Below are 18,844 nucleotides of genomic sequence, written 5' to 3' on the forward strand. Positions count from 1 at the left end.
AGTAGAAGGAACCTGACATTTGTGTTGGTTACAACGTGATAAGTGAAGAAGTTTGATTTTCTTTCTTTTGTTCTTAGTCTGTATTTTTTTAAGATGGATTTTTCTTTCATTCAGATCAAGTGATGAGTGACATCAATCCCTGAGACATACAATCAAAATAATAACCTGGTTTGTAAAAAACAGTTCCTGACTCCTGCCCGATAAAGGGGGTTTGCAGAGCTCACACAAACACAATGCTTATGTCAGGCTTCCCCAACCTGGTGCTCTTTAGGTAGGGGTACACGAAAGCCACTTACCTGGTCTCGCAGCTTGCTTTGCGGTGGGGGGAAGGCGCTTCGCTGCTCCCCCCGAAGTTCAGGCCAGGGGGGGAGGCTTCCCTCCTCGCCTGGCCGAAATTCAGGCCGGGGGGGGAGGCTTCCCGCCTCACCTGGCCGAAATTCAGGCCGGGAAGGAGGCGCCTCGCCTGACCGCGAAATAAAAAGTTTAAAAAAAAATGCCCCTGTGATAGGCTACGTGACGATTTACGTAGCCTATCATGGCTAGATCTGCAAAGTCAGCCGTGATAGGCTACGTTAATCGTCATGTAGCCAATCACGGGTGATTTAAAAAAAACAACACGCGTACGCAAATGGCGGCCCCCATAGGGAGCCGCCATTCCCGTTCCTTATTTGGTCGCTGTAGTCTACGTAATCTTTACGTAGACTACAGCGACCAAATAAGGAATGCGAATGGCGGCTCCCTATGGGGGCCGCCATTAGCCATACACACTTTTTTTTTTTTAAGTCACCTGTGATAGGCTACGTGACGATTTACGTAGCCTATCATGGCTGACCTTGCAAATCTAGCCATGATAGGCTACGTTAATCGTCACGTAGCCTATCACGGGGGCGGGTGTTTTTTTTTACTTTTATTGGAATGGCAGCGGCGGCAGCCAGTCGAAAGACTGGCTGCCGCCTCTGCCCCTGTCGAAGACCTGCTGAACCGCCGCCGGGACCCGCCGCCGGGAGGGACATTCGGGAAAGGTAAGTCCCATCCCGGGGGGGGGTGGGGGGGGTGGAGAATTTCTCCCCGAAACTACTTCGGGGGGCCGAATACGTTGGCACTCGGCCCCCCGAAGTTTCGGGGAGAAATTCTCCCCCATCCCTACCTTTAGGTGTTGTGGGCTTCAGCTCCCATCAGCCCCAGCCAACATGGCCCGTGGTCAGGAATGCATGGAGTTGCAGCCCAAAACATTTGGAGGTTCCCCAGGTTGGGAAGGCTGACATATGCTGTATTTGAAATTACACTGTGCTGCAACCCACCCACCCCCCCACCAATTTCACAAAATGCTTAATTCCCTGCAAAATAGGTGTCCATTATTCTGCCTCTGGGAGAATTTTGGTGAAATTTTCAGGACTGCTTGGGGTGGAGGGGCAGAGAGTTGGTGCCTACCATCATAATTTACATTCCAAGGTGGCCAAGGGATGTTCTTCTTTGTAACTGTTTGAAAAAGCATCTTTGCACTGCCCTCTGGAAACCTGCAGCTTTCTCAGCTGGCATGCTTTTTGGAAAGCCACCAGGATTTGTGGCCAAAATGTGGTGGGGTTGCGGCGCATGCACCTCATGAGATTTCATCGCTGCAGTCGTGGCAGCAGGACAGTGGTGGAGGGGGCAATTGGTGTTGGAAAGCAGTGCTGAAAAACCCAGTGCTAAAATTGTATGGCAATCTCACTTCATCGGTAGAAGGAACCTGTGGACCATGTCTTGCCCACTCTGTCTTACATAGGGATAGCAGAGAATTCCACCACGGATCTCGGTGAGGCCAAATGCCAGTGCATTTGGCCCCCCGAAATCTGTGGCGGAACAGCCTGCCACCCCCCGCCCCCCCACAGATCCCCCCTGGGACGAGACTTACCTGGGGTGGATGTTCCGGGTGGTGGCGGCTCTGGCGGCGGCTTCGGTGGCGGCGGCGGCGGCGGCTGGTCTTCCGACCGGCTGCCACAGCCACTGCCGCCATTTGCAGTCAGGAGGTTTTTTCCTTTTCTTTTTTTACAGAGACGTGATAGGCTACATAAAGATTTACGGAGCCTATCACGGCTGGGTTAAAAAAAAAAAACGCATACGCAAATGGAGGCAGCTACGGCCGCCACCATTTGCGTTCCTTATTTTTGGCCGTCTTAGTCTACTTAAATATTTAGTGGGCGCTATTTGCGTTCCCCTTTATTTTCGCCATAATAGCCTACGTAAATATTTACGTAGATTAAGACAGCCAAAAATAAGGAATGCAAATGGTGGTGGCCGTAGCCGCCGCCATTTGCGTACACGGGGGTTTTGGGGGGTTTTTTACCCAGAGCCCTCTGTGGCCGGAAATCCGGCTGCGGACGGCTCTGGCCTGGGCCTGTCCAGCTGCTCCGTGGAGCTGCTGCAGAGCACAACCGGCCATTCGAGGATTCCAGGAGGGGAGGAACGGATCGCCTCCCCCCGCGTCGAGGATTCTGGGGGGAGGGACAGAACGCCTCCCCCCCCACCATAAACATAATCCGCGGAAAGTTAAGTGACTTTCGTACATCCCTAGTCTTACAGCAAATTTATCCCCAGGAGATTCATTATGGACTGGGCAAAGGAATTCAAAAACATCAGCCGATCTAGGCATCTGGAGAACCAGTATTCACCCATACTGACTCCGAAATAGGGATGTTTGGGGCTGGCTTGGGGCTCGAGTTTGATGAGTTGTCACCAGCTTGGCCCCCTGAATGTGAGCTTGCATTCATGACTAAGCCTTTTACGGAAATTGCCATTTTGCACAATTTTAGCACGATTTATGCAATATTCCAGGTTCACATGGGGGTTGGACTCGATGGCCTTGTAGGCCCCTTCCAACCCTACTATTTTATGATTCTATTATTCAAATGACCATTTACGCCTGCAATATTTAAGGCCACCATTTTGCCAGGGTAAAGCAAGTGGCAGGGCTCTGGTGCACAGCATGCAAGGTGGCCGTGAGGGAATTTGCCCATCCCTACTCCTAAATTTGGCTGGAATGGGACTGCCCAACAACAGCGAGTGTGGTCGGCATAGGTGGGGTCCAGCTAGAGATGCTGGAGAACTTTGAGTTGAACTACAATGAAATTGGCTTTCTAAGAATCCAGTCTGCACAATCCACTGCAGACCAGCCTCCTCACACTGTATGGATTCTGTTCTTTCAGATTTTTTATTCTTAACTCTCCTGACATTTTCATAGGGATGTATGAAACACTTACCTGGTTTTGTCCAGGGACATCCGCGATGGGGGGGAGGCACTCCGTCCCTCCCCCTGAAATTCTCCCCGTCTGGCTCCGCTCCGCGGCAACTCTGTGAAGCCACCCACAGCCGGACATCTGGCCACTGGGCTGCGCAGGGATGCAAATGGTGGCCACCGTAGCTACCGCCATTTGCCTCCCTGTCTTTTGCCATGATAGGCTACGTATATATTTACGTAGCCAATCATGGCAAAAAAAGGGAACGCAAATGGCGGCAGCTACGGCAGCCGCCATTTGCGTTCCTGCTTTTTGCCATGATAGGCTACGTAAATATTTACGTAGCCTATCACGGCGAAAGACTGGGGCGCAAATGGCGTAGCGGCCGCCATTTGCACCCCTGTCTTTTGCCATGATTGGCTACGTAAATATTTACGTAGCCTATCACGACAAAAAAACAGGGGTACAAATGGCGGCAGCTATGGCGGCTGCCATTTGTGTTCCTTTTTTGCCATGATAGGCTACGTAAATATTTACGTAGCCTGTCATGGCCTCTGCAGGAATGCAAATGGCGTCCCTGAGTTAGCCATGATAGGCTATGTAAGTATTTATGTAGCCTATCACGGCAATAATGAAGAAATGAATGGCGGCCGCAGACGCGGCCCCCATTCACAAAGCAGAGCGAACAGCACCAGGTAAGTGCTCCGTTTCGCGCGCCTTTCGTGTGGTGGTGGGGTGATGGACTTCGTTCCGCCACAGATTTTGGGGGGCCAAATGTACTGGCATTCGGCCTCACTGAGATCTGTGGCGGAATTCTCCAATATCCCTACATTTTCACAAATTTATTTGTAGGAAAATACACACGTTTCTGCTGAAAATATGCAGGGAAAAGTTGAATGGCATAGGGGTCAATATAATAAATGATATGTACTAACTTAATTATGTATATTGTTGTAAAGCCTCTTATTTGCATATTTTTCCACATAACAAAAAAAATTGAATCCTTCTGTCAGCGGATGCTGGAACAAATGACACCGCACAATCCACGAAACACATACAGGACAGATTCACAAAATCTGGACATCCCTAGAGGCAGCTTATATCACTGCCATGGCTGAACCCCCCCCCCACTGACCTCTTCATATCTGCCCAGGATGTCACGAGCGTCCATTTTGGGGCTCGAGCTTGGCGGGTTCCCGCCAGTTCGGCCCCACAGACAACAGTCTGTGACTATCTGCTCTTGCCCAACTTGGTGCATGCCAAGTTGGGCAAGCACAGTGGCCCCTGCTCCTTGCATGAGCAGCCTTCCCATCCTGCCACCAAGAGCAACTGCACCCCTCTCTGCCAGTGCTCAGCAGATAGGGGTGCAGTTGCTCTGGGTGGTGGCAACAGTGGGAGAGGCCCTCTCCCGTTGCCGCTGCTGCCAAGAGCTACTGCATCCCACTCTGGCAGTGCTCAGCAGAGAGGGGCACAGTTGCTCTGGGCAGTGGGGAAGATGGCAGGATGGGAAGCGAGAGGGAAGCGTTGCTTCCCTCTCACTTCCCATCCTGCCACCGAGAGCAACTGTGGCCCTCTCTGCCGGTGCTTGGCAGAGAGGGATGCAGTTGCTCATGGCAGTGTCAGTGACAGCGCTTGCTGGGTCCCTGCAAACCACCACCTGGCTTGCATCCCAGTGCAAGCTAGGTCCAGGAGTGGGCATGCTTCCGGCGAGCAGGTCGCAGGGTAGACTCATGTGAGTTCGCACAACCCTATGTCTGCCTCTCCCTAGGGACGACCTCAAAATCTGGTCCCCCCAAGGAGGCGCTTGGCTGAGGCTTAGCTGTATCAGGCTGAGGCTTAACAGGAACTGAGCAGGAACATCATCTTGTATTTCACTTGAGCGTTCAGAGCACTCAGTGGCACTCTAGGGATCTGCACACCGCCTCCTCCAAAAGTTTGCTAGACTTTAAAAACTCTCTTATCTTCCTTCAGAATGCCTCAGATGTCTTGTCCAAGTAGGAACCTCACAATTCACCTCAGATTTCATTTTGACAGAAAATCTGTGCCAACTCCATTGTGAACACACTAATCACATTCTGGGTTTTATTTTTTTTTAAATAAACATTCTCCTTCACCCTCAACTCCTTTGTTTCCTTCAGGAAGTTTTACTCTGACAAGCCTTGTAGTATAAATGTCTCAAAACTCCTAGAGCAGATGTGCTTAATGCAGTCAAGACTCTGAGCTGTTGACCGTCATACACCTAGGGATGTACGAAAGTCACTTACCTTTTCGAAGGGTGACATTCGCGGTGGGGGGGAGGCGCTCCGTCCCTCCCCCCGAAATGCTGTCCAGCCAGCTCTGCTCCACGGAGATTCCACAGAGCCTCTGGCCAGGGCCACCCACAGCCAGACATCCGGCCACTGGGCAGCCTGCACAGAGACGCAAATGGCGGCAGCCATAGCGCCATCATTTGCATCCCTGTATTTTGCCATGATAGGCTACGTAAATATTTATGTAGCCGATCACACGGCAAAAAAAAGGGAATGCAAATGGCGGCTGCCATAGCCACCTCCATTTGCATTCCCTTAGTTTTGCCATGATAGGCTACATAAATACTTAGGTAGCCTATCATGGCTTCCACAGGGATGCAAATGGTGTCCCTGCATTAGCCGTGATAGGCTACGTAAGTATTTACGTAGCCTATCACGGCTATATGGAAGAAGCAAATGGCTGCCACAGACGCGGCCGCCATTCGCAATGCAGTGCAGATGGCAGCAGGTAGGAGCTCCATTCCGGGCCCATTTCGTGGGGGGGGGGCTTTGTTCCACCATGGGTTTCAGGGGGCTGAATGCACTAGCATTCGGCCTCACCGAGATCCGTGGCAGAATTCTCTGACATCCCAACATACACCATTATCAGACTTCAGAATGTCAGTCTCTTATCTGAAGGATGTTACCTCCCAACAGGCCTGATATTTGCCTTTAGTGTCAGCCTTCAGGCATGTGATCTTTGACCATGGATCAAGCCCTTTGTGGTAATGTAGTGCCTAACAAGTACAACAAAGCATTAATTTCACAATGAGTGACTGGCTGTTCTCTCCGATGCTTGTGGTAGGTAACTCAAGTTCAGTGAATACTTGGAGCATATTATGTTGCCTAGCATTGAAGATCATACTCCAGTGTGTAGCCTTGGCCATTATTTTAAAGAAGATGAGAAGAAAGCTAAAGGGACTGCTAGCTTATGCGCCATTCCTTCCATGTGTAGTGAAAGTTTGAAGAGCCTGGACACCCTCCTCTTCAAGTTGCAACTACCAATGATTCTAAGAACATCTTGAAAGATGGCCAGAATTGTCCTATGACTGGAATCACTGGTAGATACATCCTAGGCTTTGGCAGAAATTTAAGCCCTCTTCAGGTGCTCACTTCAGAACATGTGAAGGGGCCTTTGTGAATGTGTGTGGTTAGCTCCACACCCTCAATGGTGCTCCATGCACTGTCAATGCTCCTGAACTGACACATGATTGGCTGAGTCAGAAGGAGGGCAACTTCATCATGCATAGGGTTTCCAACATGGGGGACAGAAACCCTAATTGGCAAGAGTTCCCATACTTACGTTGGAAACTCTATGCATGATTAAGGTGCCCCCCATTCAGACTCAGCCAATTATGTTTCAAGTTGAGCACATTGTTGGCACAAGGTGCCTCACTGATGGGGGGGAGAGGAGCGCATGTTCCTGCAACATTGCACTGTTACAGAACCAGCTTCTTTAATTTGGTTCTTTTCCAAAAATTCAAGCTGCTCATCAATTTTTGGGTGGAAAGAAGAATTCCAATAGCTGTGAGGCTTATTTTACATGACGTCTGCTAATGTGCGTCTGCTAAGTAAAGTTTCATAATGAAGTGGTACCTAGTTTACTGGCCAATTCAATGAGCAGAATGAAACAATTATGCAGCTTATTATGTGCTGACCATAAATCTAAGAGCATGGTAAAGCGATTAGATCATTCCTTCACCACAAGCCAATATAATTGTTCTACTTTATCTACTTATTGGTTATGGTGAGGTAATCAGTTCCTGAGCAACCCCCGAGAAGGGCAACTATCCAGCTGGTCCAAGTTCTCAGATCCTTTGGGACACTTTGGGAGAAGGGCCCTGGAAAGGTCTAGGAGGATGCTGATTGAAACAAAGCTGTGTTTCAATCTCTCCACAGAGAGCTGTGGAGGATGAAGGCCAAGACACTTCCAGGACTTCAGCTGGTCCAGAATGCTATGGCCAGATTGTTGACCAGAGTTGGCTGAATTGGGTTTCTGGGCCCAATTCAAAGTTCTGATTTAGACCTTTAAAGCTCTAAATGGCTTGGGATCAGGACCATAAGAACTCTCTCATCCCATATGAGATGGCTGTCCACATGCTAAGGCCTACTGGAGAGACTATCCTTTGTATCTCCCATTCCAAACTCAATTTGGTTGGGACTAGGGATATATGAGAAATTTGTTTCAGTTTAGTTTTGGTCAGAATTTACCCAGCTGTGGACCTGAATGCAATCTGCAGTTGGAGATTGAACATTTCCAAGCTTGTGATGCAATTCAAGCCACAAAAAATGTATTCGAAAACTGTGTACTTTTGAAAAAGATGTGCTGAAAATATGCATGCGTTTCCCAAAATGGACCCCAACACACTTTAAGGAATGGGATAAAGTGAGTACATTCAAAAATGCACACAAAAAATACACAGTTTTTTTGTGCAAAAAGAAAAAAGCAAAGCTCATAATCCGATACAGACAAGAATTGGAATGGACGTCAAGATGGAAAACAGAGAACCTTGATGAATTCAATTTTGTTCATTCACACATCCCTAGTTGGCACATGGAAAGGGCATTTTTGGTGGCTACACCTAGGGTTTGGAACACTCCCTACCCCTCTCTCAGGAGGCCTGCCTTGCAGGGGGGGCTGGTGGCTCCAGTTTCGGTGGGGCAGAGATTCCATTCTGGGTTTTAGTTACAACCAGCCAGAAGTCTAAAGGAGCTATCCAAGAGATAGGGTTCAACATCTTGGATAGCTCCTTTAGACTTCTGGCTGGTTGTAACTAATACCCAGAATGGAATCTCTGTCCCACTGAAATTGGAGCCAACAGCCTCCCTTGCTGCCTTGACCCCTCTTTGATGGCTTTCTTTTTCTGAATTATGTTTGCCCATGTAAGGCCTCAGGCCTGTAACCTGAGTAACCAGTAGTTTTAGAGAAACATAGAGATAGATAATATTCTTTGCTTATGCCCAATTTCCTTACTAGGGGGCCTCTGAGCTTGTGAGATGAGTCAAAGGTCGATATCACCACCTCAGCACATTCCATGCTAACGAGCCCTGAATCTTATCAGGGCCTGAGAAGTGAGGCTCTGTTTATGCTAAGCTACAGGTATCTGTGCTGGGAAAGTTCTGACTGTCTCCCCTCTGACGTGGGGCTGTTAGTCTATGCTGGGAAAATTGCAGATGAATACTAATTAATGCTTGATGCTGTCATGCTGCCTCACTGCTAACATGTATGGTACAAGACCAATTGTACCCCTTGGCTCTGTGTTCGGAGAAGCTGTCTGATCCAACCATTGAATACGTCTGTGTGCTGTAAGTACTTAATAAAGTCTCCTTGTAAGCAAATCTGGATCTGGCTTATCATTATCTTGGCACCTCCAAAGCTTAGCAGCCCACGGCCGTAGGGATGTCAGAGAATTCTGCCACGGATCTGCCACGAATTCCCCTGAACTCCGTGGTGGAACGGCCTGCCCCCCCGCCCCCCCCGCAGATCCCCCCCAGGATGAGACTTACCTGAGGCAGATCTTCCAGGCGGCGGCAGCTCCGGCAGCAGTGGCGGCGGCAGCTGGTCTTCCGACTGGCTGCCGCCGCTGCCATTTGCAGTCTTGTAAAAAAAAACAAAAAACCCCCGACATGATAGGCTACATAAAGATTTACGTAGCCTATCATGGCTGGGTTAAAAAAAAAAAAGGCGTGATAGGCTACGTAAAGATTTACGTAGCCTATCATGGCTGGGTTTAAAAAACAAACAAACCACGTACGCAAATGGCGGCGGCTACGGCCACCGCCATTTGTGTTCCTTATTTTTGGCCATCTTAGTCTACGTAAATATTTACATAGACTATGATGGCACAGCCGGCCGCGGAGGATTCTGGGGGGGAGGAACTGATCGCCTCCCCCCCCATCAAGGATTCCGGGGGGAGGGATGGAACACCTCCCCCCTCCACCATCAACATAATCCGTGGAAAGGTAAGTGACTTTCATACATCCCTACAGAGCCGTGCTGCTGTTTTCTCCTATTGTCAGCATTTTCTATTTTCTCCTATTTGTCAACAACATATACTTCCATTGGGCAATATCCTGTACTGCTGCTGTGACCTTGCTAGTTCCATTGTGCTAGTGCGACTCACTGCTAGCACAACAGGAGCTAGTGCTCCCCAAAGCAACCTCAGACATGATCAGAAATGCTAGTTTCCAGACTGAAGCAGGTCAGTGGCGCTCCCTTTTGTAAGATGTGCTGACCCACCCCATTCCAGAAACAAGTGTGGCTGCTCTTTCTGGATGCCTGAGGACCCTTGCTAGCACATGGGAAGCATAGTGTACTGCCCATTGTATTTATGATGTTATATTTATAGTATCTGGTTTTAATATTCATCAGCAGCCTGGAGCATTTTTAATAGGGATGTCAGAGGATTCTGCCATGGATCTCAGTGAGGCCAAATGCCAGTGCGTTCGACCCCCTGAAATCCGTGGCAAAATGAAGCCCCCCGCCCCCCCACCCTGCGAAAGGCGCGCGAAACGGAGCACTTACCTGCTGCCGTTCACGCTGCTTTGTGAATGGTGGCCACGTCTGCGGCCGCCATTCGCTTCCCCATTTTTGCCGTGATAGGCTACGTAAATATTTATGTAGCCTATCATGGCAAAAAAACAGGAATGCAAATAGCAGCCATCGTAGCCACCGCCATTTGCATCCACAGGCTCTGTAAGCCTGCGAATACACCTGGCCGGTGGGTCTGCGGAGTTGCCACGGAGCAAAGTCGACCGGGTTAGGATTTTGGGGGGAGGTGCGGAGCGCCTCCCACCCACACACAAATCACCCCTTCGAAAAGGTAAGTGACTTTCACACATCCCTAATTTTTAATGGAGAAGTGGGATAGAAATACCTTTAATAAGACCCACAAATGAAAATGTCATTATGAACGGGGCTGAGTGGATGTGATATGCCCACATCCACCTGTGACATTGCTCTCACTGTCATGGTAGCCAGATTCCATGGGTCCTTAGCAGTGCACACTTCTTCCATTGTCATGCACAAAAAAAGTAGCTTAGTTGGCCCTGATGCTGATGCCAAAAGCCAGCATTAGGCTCCCATCACAGGAATGCAAATAGAGTCATTTCCTTTCCTTTTAAGATCAGTTTGTTGAGGAAAATTAGTCAGGCAAACGAAGAGTGATGAAGCCGGGGACATTTTGGTTGCAATGCAATTAACATTCCCATCTTCTATGAAAAAAAGGGTTAAAAAAATACCATCTGGTTTGCAAATATAACATGTGCCACAAAAATGCTCTTGTGTGCTTTCCTGAAATTATATTTCTCATTTTCTGTTGGCAATCAGGAGAAAGCATAAAGAAACAGAAATGTTCTCTGTGAAAAACAGTGCTGCGTGCAAAGTGGAGGCTAATCAACCAGCTGCAGATCATCATTCTGATAATGATTCTGTAATAATTGAAATGCCAAATATGGCCAATGACTAAAAGTCTATCCTGAAGTTATATTTTGAAGGACCGTATTTGAGAGATGGACAGAAATATGGACTGGAATCTAGGCCAGATTCTAGCTATCAAGATCATCTGGAGCAGTAACCTGCAGGCCGTATGCCATCTTTAAAACAAAAAAAATGCTGGTGTACCACAAGGAATAAATGCAAGGCTGGTCCTGGTCCAAATGGTGCCCAAGCCAAAGAACATCTTCAGCTCCCCCCCGCTTCCATTAGTTTGGCTTTTTAAAAAGTCATTTTAATGGCACTTGTAGACTATTCCATGGCTTTGCTGTATGATTTGCATGCATGGGTTATCCCCATTGCTTATATGATGATACATTTGTACTGTAGCATCTATACATTGCTGGCTCCAGGTTTTGGAGGGCCCTTGGGCAAGACACCCTCAATGCCCCCCTCCCTCAGTGAGCCTCCTTGCTCACTGCCATTGCTGCCAGCTGCTCTTGCATCCTCATCCTCTTTCTCATCATTGCTACCATCTGACCTGCTTACTTGACAGGCTGACAGCAAGTCAACAAATCAGCATCTACTGCTCCTCTATGTCACTATCACCTAGGGATGGTACAGATGCCCGACTGGGTCTGGCAGTCCGTCGGGCTCCCCCCCACCTGCAGCCCCAGACTGCTCCCGCTGAGCCCCTGGCCTCACCTGCACCCACTTGCACCCTCCCAGCTGCTGCCCGCACTCACCTGGACACATCCACGAGTGCTCGTCATTTTGCTAACAGTTTTTTTTTTTTAATGAAAAAAGGAAGCTAATTAAAAATGTGCATATTCAAATATGCACACATTTCGGCTGGGAAAGCCTGATATATGTAATATTAGTGGCATAATGCGTCTAATATTGTGTAGATCAAGCTTTCCCAGCCCGAATGTGTGTATATTTAAATATGCACATTTTTTATTAACTCCCTTTTTCATTTTTTAAAAAAAACTCAGCAAAATGCAGGCACTCACAGGTGGGACAAGGGTGAGTGTGGGTGGCTTGCTGAGCTCATGGGGGCTCAAGCGCAGGTCTGGGGGGGTCTTGAGCAGGGGCGGTGCTTCAGTGGGCACCCTCTGATACTGGGCGGGCATGGGTTTGCACATCCCTCCTATCACTATCATCTGGGCCAGAGTGAGAGGCAGGTGAACAAAGAGAGTGTAATGGTGGAGAGGAGAAGCAACTTCAGGGGGGGTCTCGTCAAAGGTCCCTTGGCAGGTGCCTCAAAACTGACACTGGCCCTGGATCTATAGCTCTGTATTTATTCATGCCACATGAACTGTGTACTATTTGCTTCACCTAGTCTATGTCAGGTGTACTCAGAACCTGATTTGTACACACCCACACACAAGTGCCCTGGGAAGTTGCCTGGGTTGGTCACGTGCCCCTAAATCCAGACCTTAAAAATTAAACTTTTTTTAAAAAAAAAGTAGGATGTAAGTATATCAAAGGTAATTAATTAATTAATTAATTAATTAATAGATTACTTTTAATACCTTTACATCCTGCTTCCCCTCCTCCTCCCTTCATGGAACACAAGGTGGTGTGTACATAGGTTTCCCCAGGAAGATCTTGTTACTCAAACAGGACAGGAATCTCTCTTACACTCCTTCCTGTTAAGCAGGATCCAATACCCAGTCCTGGTGGGTGGAGTCAGTTCAGGGCCTGAAGGTTCTTCATTGAAAAGCTGCCTGCCACCTGCAGTTCAGTGGTTCAAACACAGCTCCAACAGCTCCTGACAACCTATTCCATTCACACATGGCATTTTGTTTGGAGAGGGATTGATTTTGGGATGCATACCGTAGTAGCAGAGTTCTTTTTCTCCTCCTCCTCCTCCTCCTCTGCCACTGCCACCATCAGCAGCTCTGATGACAGCAGCAGGGACTCTGGCTGCTGCTGCTATGTTTCCTCCACAAAACGCCCCTAGAACGATGCTAGCATGGACACATGGTTGGTGACCGCTGTTGCCATTTTGTATTTGTACACAATTTCACTTGTAGTTTGTCAAAGCTGGGTGAGAGGACAATAGGTGGAGATAGCTAGGGTTGTACTGCCCCCCTTTTTAATATGTAAATTCTATTGTGATGGGCTCTCATTGGACACTGCCTTGCTCCCCTCTATCAGGCTCTGAGGAGGGAAGCACATACTTGGTGGTGGTGGGGAAACCCCGATACAGAACCCTGATGCTGGCAATGCTGTCCTCTTGTATGGCTGCAGCACACTCATCAAAACGATCCCATGTGGAGCAGCTGGTTCCTGGTGGCAGTTTCAAAAGAGGGTTGGGATGGGGGCAGGGTGAGGCATCAGGCCTGTGAAGGATGGCAGCATAAAGTCTGCTTTTTTATACAAGAAGAGGCAGAAGACAAGGAAGCCATGGTCTGTGCAGTCAGCAGGGCTAGATGGGGAGCTTGACTTGGGCTCAGCATATTTCAGCTCCTATTTGCTTGCTGGTCACAACTTCTATTCTTCAGAGCTTCCTCCATGCTCCATCATCCATGATGGACTCCTTTGCTCTCCGTGCCACCATCACCTGTTTTGGTCTTGGGACAGCAGGGAAGCATTGAAAAGGCTCTTTTCAATTACGCCATTTGCGTACGCTGTTTTTTGTTTTGCTTGCAGGCTGCCCAGCGGCCGGATGTCCGGCTGCGATCGGCCCCAGCCGGTGGCTCCACAGAATCTCTGTGGAGTGGAGCCGGCCAGATTAGGATTTGGGGGGGAGGTGCAGAGCGAATCACCATGTCGAAAAGGTAAGTGACTTTCGTACATCCCTAGACCAGGGGTAAAGGTCCCTGGAACAACCCTGCCTTTCACAACATGTAGATGGTGATTAATTGCTTTACCTAGCTGACTTAGATCTTGAAATATCAAGAGAAGAATAACATCATTGACTTACCATTATCCCATCCTAAACTTTCCCCATGTTTATACTTTCTTCTAAGTTGGACTGAAGAAGTCTGGGTTGCTCTACAATTGGGTTTAAGATGCATGTAAAGTTCACAACTAATGTATTGAATAGCTTCTGACACCATCCAAACCTATATGCAACTCCTGCATATCCAGGAGATAATTTGGACAGATGTTTTACTGACTTGAGCTTATTAAAATTCACCAGATGTGAGCTGTCAAAGTCAAATGGCTCCAAACAGAAGAACTAAGAGCCCAAGTGGAGGAACTAGGAGAACAAGATTACTGCATCATGATGTGATCTCTTGACAAGTGGAGAGGGAAGCTTGGGAGAAATGAACCAGGGAGAGAGAGGGGGGGGGAGTATAGGCTTACTTTGCAAAGAGTGCTTGTAAAGATTGTTTCCCCTAGAAAAAAGAGGAAAGAACATGATTTATATAATAATGCAGCTCCTTAAAGGATTGATTGATTGATTGCCCAACCAGGAAACTAGAAAATTCAGAGGTAGGAATAAGCATGTACTATCTGATAGTTCTGCAATCAGCAGACCTTGGCATTTCTCCTGTCTTTTTCACTGTAATTTATCATTTTGGGGTGGTTTTAGGGATGCATGAGAAATTTGTTTCAGTTTGCTTTTGACCAGAATTTACCCAGTTTGCACCTCCCAGAACTGAACATGGACTCGAATATAACCTCTGATCCAAATCTGCATATTTCCAAGCTTGTGATTCAGTTTACAGAAGAAGAAAAGTGTTCAGAAAATGCATACTTTTGAAAAATGTCCACAAACATGCTTTAATCAATGGGACAAAATGCATACTTTAAAAATGCATGCAACTGATGCATACAGTTAGAAAATGTACACACAGAAATATGCAGAAATGTTCATGCAAAAAGAAAAAAAAAAAAGAAAGCTCATGATCAGATAGAGACATAAGCCAGAACAAGCTTTGAGGTGGAATTCGGAGAACCTCAACAAACAACTTTTGCTGATTTGCACATCCCAAAGCTAGTCCATGCAATGGTCAAACTTTTTTGCATGCTGGGATCCTTTTTTGAGTGTTATAAGGCCAGATGTCCACCACATATAAGAAATTTCAAGGGAAGCCAAAAGAACTCCAATAAATTTTTCCAAGATTTCCTGGGAGGGTGGGTGGGTGAGGGTGCCACGCATCACAGGTTGTCACAAGAATTTGCCCAAATTATGATTCAAAACAAATCTAAAGGTTTCTTCTTATACCAACAATCTGAGCAATTCTGAGGGAAGCTTATTGAGTTTCACTAAGAAGATGACTGATAATTCCTGTTACTAACACCACACACTGCTTTCTTAATGTAAAATGCCTAAATTAATGTATTTTCATTATTTTACAGTGAATACCATCATCCTGCATTTATACTAAGGCTTTGAAATGGTGGAAGAAAAACACCAATCAAATTCAGATTACTCGATCCAAATTTAGATTGCATCCATTATGCCCTTATTTTGTTTTAAGCTTCCAAATATGAGGTTGCTAGGAAACACATTGCAATATAGCAAAAGAGAATACCAGCAGCCTACAACTCAAGCAGCTTCAACTCAAAATGCCCCCCCACCCCTGCCACAAGAAAAATCCAGTTTGTTAAAAATGCTAAAAGAAGATGAATCCAAAATAATATAGAGTATATTCTCTCTATATATAGGCTGTGCCTGGATGATGGGGAGTGGGCCACACCTCTGGCCTCAGCCCAACATCACACATGCTGCTGGATCTGACTCTCCGAAGTTCATGCTTTGAGCTAAATGCATGTCAGCATTCCATACGATTGGAACCCCAGTGCAATCTGGAGTCCCAATCGTACAGAGTGCTTATGCATGTTCACTTCGACCCAAGTAGGTTTATCTCCTTATATGCGATGGATATATCTCAATTCCATCCATCTTCCAGACAAGCTAGAAAGATTAAACTTAGTATATGTGTCGTTGGTCTGCAACTACAAGTGGCCACTCTGTAATGTATTGCTCTTGCCTGATGAGGACTGATTAGCATGAGGGAAGACCAGGGGCATGCCCTCCCTGCCCTCCACACCTTGGGAAAGAAGGTCTGCAGTGAGGTGTCTGCTTTACTTGTTAGGCTTTGCACAATTGAGGTTCAAGCTGTACACGCATATAGAACGCACTTTGCTTTAGACCTTCCCTGTCCACCATGTGGGAGGCAACAGAGATCCGACAGAGGAGGTGTGATGTTTTGAGGCCCACAGAGACAAAGGGCGGGGGGATGGTCAGGCTTAGAGGCCTAGAGTTTTCTGTTGGGAGGGGGCAACCCTGAGAGACGTAGTTTCATTTCTCCAGTTGGGTGTCAGTTTCATTTCTCCACTTAAGTTTCAGTTCTTCAGGTTGAGGCAGTACTTTCATTTTTGAGGGACGAGGATATATAAAGGGAGGGAGAGAGCCAGTAAGCATCAGAAAAACCAGGCTGAAGCCAGAGCAACAGTGAGCAGAGACAGCCAGAGCCTGAAGGAGACCAGAGCCTGAAGAGTGAGCAGGAAGAAGCAGCCTAGAAAAATCTAAGGACGGCTAGGGTAAAGGAAGGAACTTGTGTTTTGCAACTTTTATTTTCTTTTAATTCTTTTAAGTTGTAATTTGTTTGCTTTAAATCTACTAGTGAACTATTGTAGTTAAACCCTAGAGTGTCAGTCACCCCACATCTACAGCCTAAACCCCATGTTATTTGGAAGGGGAAGCTTAAAAGAAGGAAGGTGGGACTCTTAAGGAGGCAAGAGACCCTTAAGGAGTTGCTCAAGGCGTCCAGATCATAAGGGGAACCACAACAGGAGGTATAGCCAGAAATGTGCCCTTGCTTTCCCCTCATCTCAAGTAGGGTGGCCATGTGTCCTCTTCTATGGAGGGCAGTCCTCTATTTGCCAGAGGACTGCCCTCTATTGACAGGCTGTCCAGTCCAAGTCCATTTTGAAGATATCCATCAGAAGCAAGAGCTGGGCCATGAAGTGGCCTATCAAGCAGACTGAGCAAGGCACACAGTTCTCTCGGTCACAGTTGTCTCCACTATTTTGGGAGGGACTGCATTTCTATTTAAATTATAATAATTTCTAAATTTACATCTGTACATGTAAATGAGCCTATACACATTTTATGCACATTGTTGTCTCTTTTTTTGTCCTCCTTTTTGGTGATGCATTTCCTCTTTTTTTTTGGCAATTCATAAGCAGCTACCCTAATTGCAGGAGGACTTTAATGCCCAAAAAGGGCGTAAGCCTATTTTAATTTTAGAAAAAGAGCAGACTTAGGCTTCCTTATTCCATCAGGTGTTTGGAGACCAAGGAAGATTGGGCTGGTGCCTGGATCAGTTTACTTCTGTCTTTAGGACTTTGTGGGAAAGCTAATGTATTTTACTGTTTTAAAATGCAGTTTTGAAATGATGATGTTCTACTAACTGCCTCCAGGAGTTCTATAGCAGGCTATCAATCAGATTGGGTACATAATGAAACTATTAATGGGGGGGGGGTCCAAACCACCACAATTGCCAGATGATGTGGGGATGCAACCTCCCCCGTCCATGCTCCCAACTTCAAATTGGGAGCTTTTTTCACTTCAGTGAATGCAAATGCAGGAGAAGTTCTCTCATAACAAACACCTGGAGTCATGTTTCCCCTCAAAACATTGTAGACATTAAGAAGAAGACACCTCCATAGGAAGGAACAGTAGCATTTGGAAATCCCAGCGTGCTCAAAATCGACACAGACGGAACCTTGCAGGAAAACTGTTAAAACTCCTCAAGATTGAGTTACTACGATGGAAAAGTCTATTGAAGTGAAAAAAGAAAGAACCTACTTAGTCTGCCAATATATTTCACAACATGAATTTTAGTGATCTGTCAAGGGATTGATGGAGTCAATATTGGTAGCACAAGAAATGTCAACATTGCAGAACTACAAAGCCCTGTGACTTGCATGGGTAGTCAAGGAAAAAAAGTGACACCCTCTCTGGTCTTCAGAAATAACTGTGATAGCTTGAAGTTTCTAAAAGATTTCATTTGTACCAAAGGGTCAGCAAAGCATATGAATGGAATGCTTTCCCTTCCTGTCTTTTAAGACAAGCAGTTGGAATAAAGCCAAGAAAAGACAAGGACTTAAGCATATAGAGAACATTTTTTAAAAGCCTGTAAAAGTAACAGTGACCTTCAGTTGCAAAAGAGAGAATTACCAGTGGGTAACAAAGGGCTTAGACTGTGGACTTATGCCACCAATTCATGAATGGGGACAATCTAATGGTACCAGATGGATTTCATCGGTGCATTAAATGTAGCCTTTTGATTTAGAAATAAGACCTTCTTGCAAAGGAGCAAGAGGTTTCAACTCATAACTGCTGCACTTGTCAGAGATAAATGAGAGAAAAGCATGTTAAGCCTCAAAACTGAAAATATCAAGCGGAAATAAGTTCTGGCTCCTGAACCTGATCCTTACAAAAAGCAGAGAGATGGCAAAGATTTAAAAAGTACTTTGGAGCTGGCAAATTCTACACAAGAAGATAGCATTGGTGAGAGTTTCTCCCGCTGCAAAAACAAGAAGTATAAGATATTTTTAAATGGATATTTAAAACTTAAATTGCATTTTATAACATGTATTAAATGCTATTAAATATACTGAGGTAATGAATTAAATCAATAATATCTAATAAACAAATTATAGAACATATTTTAATTGTATCTTGCAGTTATGCAAAAATATATACTAAAACTTTGAACACATGGTTTTAGAATTCCAGACAATTTAACACTGCATGCTTATTCAGACTTTTTTTTTCATTTTTTTTAATGGTGAGAATTAACAAAACAAAACAAACAAGCAAAAGCATAACAAAACCAAAAAAATAAAAATATAACAACATATTCTAAAATCCTCAGTTTTAAATATTACAATATTCTAGGGAGAAAAAAGAGAGAGAGAGAAAATAGGTCACATGT

This window comes from Heloderma suspectum, chromosome 3 (assembly GCF_057233095.1).
Source record: "Heloderma suspectum isolate Gila_16-S chromosome 3, 16-S_ref, whole genome shotgun sequence".
Lineage (NCBI taxonomy): Eukaryota > Metazoa > Chordata > Lepidosauria > Squamata > Helodermatidae > Heloderma > Heloderma suspectum.